Genomic DNA, 3,519 nt, shown 5'->3' on the forward strand with positions numbered 1-3,519 from the left:
CTTAACAGGATGGTACTGACTTTCATACAGGTGCTGCATGGCTGTCGTCAGCTCATGTCGTGAGATGTTTGGTCAAGTCCTATAACGAGCGAAACCCTCGTTTTGTGTTGCTGAGACATGCGCCTAAGGAGAAATTGCCACCGAGTGACGTGCCAGCGCTACTACTTGATTGAGTGCCAGCACGTACCTGTGCTTTCAGCAAGAATTTCACCATTGGGAGCCGGTGCCTTTTGAAGCACTTTCACGTGTGAACCGAAGTCGTCTTGCCCAAGACCCACGGAGACCTACCTATAGTGACGTCAAAGTACCAGTGAGCATGGAGGTTTGGTTGAAATTGGTTACGACGACGTCGAGTTGGCGGCGGAGGAAGACTCGGCATGAAGGCCAGAAAATGGTGTGGAACGTAGTGGTAATAGTACGCGCCCCGCTCCGAAACAAAGAAAAAGGTGCGTGCCGCACTCACGAGGGACTGCCAGTGAGATACTGGAGGAAGGTGGGGATGACGTCAAGTCCGCATGGCCCTTATGGGCTGGGCCACACACGTGCTACAATGGCAATGACAATGGGAAGCAAGGCTGTAAGGCGGAGCGAATCCGGAAAGATTGCCTCAGTTCGGATTGTTCTCTGCAACTCGGGAACATGAAGTTGAAATCGCTAGTAATCGCGGATCAGCATGCCGCGGTGAATATGTACCCGGGCCCTGTACACACCGCCCGTCACACCCTGGGAATTGGTTTCGCCCGAAGCATCGGACCAATGATCACCCATGACTTCTGTGTACCACTAGTGCCACAAAGGCCTTTGGTGGTCTTATTGGCGCATACCACGGTGGGGTCTTCGACTGGGGTGAAGTCGTAACAAGGTAGCCGTAGGGGAACCTGTGGCTGGATTGAATCCTTCGCGATGGAAATGCCCTCGCCTACTTGACTAAACTAAGGACCTCAACGGTATAAACATGTAGATTTTCTACTTTTCCATTTTCCTTCTTGTTTATCAATCACCAATCAAGACAAACCGGGCACTACGGTGAGACGTGAAAACACCCGATCCCATTCCGACCTCGATATATATGTGGAATCGTCTTGCGCCATATGTACTGAAATTGTTCGGGAGACATGGTCAAAGCCCGGAGAAAGAGCAAGAAAACGGATGCGCTAACGCGCAACGGCTTTCGCGCTAGTTGCTCAAAAAATCGTATAAAAATCAAGCAAGAAAACTAAAGAAAGCGTTAGCGCATTGGACTCGAAATCCAAATTGTGCTAGCTGACAAAGAAAAAACAGAATATAACAGAGAAATATTGGTTCTGACTGGTTGGTAAAAGGACTCTAAATCCTTTGAGTGGTTCGATTCCACAACAGAACAAAGAATGAAATTAATGAATGAAAGCCATGACCATGCCTCCAGTAGGAAGATCGAGGAACTGGTGCTGGCGCTCCTGGTTCATGGGATCCTAACCGCGATGGGGAGATTAGATATTATTCTTTCGTAAGTCCATCCAAAGGAGATAGGTTGAGGAGAAAGAAAGGAGAAAACTAAAGAGAAAGATGGATAGTAGATTGACAGTATCCGAATCAAATAAGAAAAAAACGTAGCTATTTCATCAAATCCCGATTGTGTGGGTGTGAAGTGGAAAAATCCCGTTCTGGCTGGCAGCGGGCATAGGACTGAAAATCCTCTTTCGCCGGGCCTTTTGGACTCGAAATCCAAACGGAGAGAGTGGTTCGAATCCACCTCAGAACGAACAATGAAAAAGGCGTCGAGCGGGTGCAAGCTCGAGGAGCTAGGAAGGATGGAAGAAATCTTGACCGTTTTTTCACTGAACTACTTGAACTTTTTGTTCGAAAAAGCGGAAATAGCCTAGTTCGAGAGAGGGTTGAGCTTCATCGGTTAGTGTGCACCAAAGGATGAGGTTTCTTTCCCGTCCTACAAATTGAAACCATTCTAGCTTGATACTGCGATATCGTCAAATCATCCAACGGAGCATGGAAACCATTTCGGTGGCGGTAATGGCCTCCAGTAGTTTTCTATGGAACCATACCACTATGGTCATCTATATGATTAGACCGTGCCGCTTCACTAGACTTTCCTGAACCATCCATTTGATCCCCACGGTCGTGACACCACTTTCTAAACAAAAGTTTCCAAAATCCAATGCGGAACCAAGCAGTAAGAGAAATTCATCATGGTAATTATTAGTAGAAAACCAAAGTGGAACGGAGAGAACGGAGAGTCAGTTACAATGAAAAAATTGTTGAGGAATCATGTTGAAAGAACAACATTCTGTGTCATAAATATCGTATATAGAGATTTTTCATGTATCGACGCTTTTGATTCAATTATGAAAGTACGCTGTACTGGACTTGCACCCCTAGTTACGCAGAAGTGCAAGCACAGAAGAGGATGACCGGACCTTACCAACATACTCAAAAAAGTATTCTATACTGGGGTCTATGCTCTTGACAAGCAGTGTTTTCAGTCTAGCTGTGTCAAATCGGGTGTGAAGTGTCCTTCTAGGTTCTGGCTGGTAGAGCAGAGGACTGAAAATCTTCTTTAGTTTCACGCATGGGACTCTAAATCCCAATTGCGCTAGCTCTGTGGTTCGATTCCACAACAGAACGAACAATGAATGAATGTGGGCGGTCAACCAGGTAAGCCTGTGCCCAGGAAAGAAAGGACTAGGGAGGGATTGAGAGAAGCTTTCACAGTGGAAAATGAAAAAAAGCATATCATTCTTAGAAATTGTGGAATTTGACTCAGTTAGAGCTATGGTTTAGCATCAAGAGGGAAGTTTTGTAAAAGCAACAGGAAGAATTGCTCAGATACCCGTGAGCGTATATAACTTGGGTCGTGTTATAAATGCTCTGGCTAAACCTATTGATGGGAGAGGCGAAATTGTAGCTTCCGAATCTCGCTTAATTGAATCTCCTGCTCCAAGTAGAATTTCCAGGCGTTCCGTATACGAACCTCTTCAAACAGGGCTTATTGCTATCGATTCGATGATCCCTATAGGGCGCGGTCAGCGAGAGTTCATTATTGGGGACAGACAGACTGGCAAAACAGCAGTAGCCACAGATACAATTCTCAAGAAAAAAGGGCAAGATGTAAGAAGAACGAGAGCGAGCCTTCACGAAAGAAAATGCAAGTGAAAGAGAATTGTCAAAATTTCCTAAAAGCGGTGGTTCTTTTCTTTATGGATCAGGTAGATCCATATGTTCTGAGGGGGAGACGAGGTGTAGCGCAGTCTGGTCAGCGCATCTGTTTTGGGTACAGAGGGCCATAGGTTCGAATCCTGTCACCTTGATGTGGTATTCACACAATGGGGCCGAAGTGCAAAGCCCCGTAGCCTATCCGCGGTCGGGAAGGCAGGTGAAAAGCGCGCACAAAAGAAAAAGAAAGCTAAAAAGCTTATTTTGCAATCCATTATCTTTGGTATTCTTCTCTATTTAGATCATATTATATAGCTATTTCACAGGTTTTATTTACATACCTCAGTCATGTTATTTGTCTAGCCTTCAATC

General features: G+C 45.6%; 1 non-coding gene across 1 annotated transcript; it reads left to right on the forward strand.

Moving 5' to 3' along the window:
• The first annotated feature begins 3,227 nt into the window (after positions 1 to 3,227).
• TRNAP-UGG lies at positions 3,228 to 3,302 on the forward strand. The gene has a single exon. It is a non-coding gene; the product is annotated as a tRNA-Pro (tRNA).
• The last annotated feature ends 217 nt before the right edge of the window (positions 3,303 to 3,519 follow it).

The sequence above is a fragment of the Triticum urartu genome, chromosome 3, assembly GCF_003073215.2.
Source record: "Triticum urartu cultivar G1812 chromosome 3, Tu2.1, whole genome shotgun sequence".
NCBI lineage: Eukaryota > Viridiplantae > Streptophyta > Magnoliopsida > Poales > Poaceae > Triticum > Triticum urartu.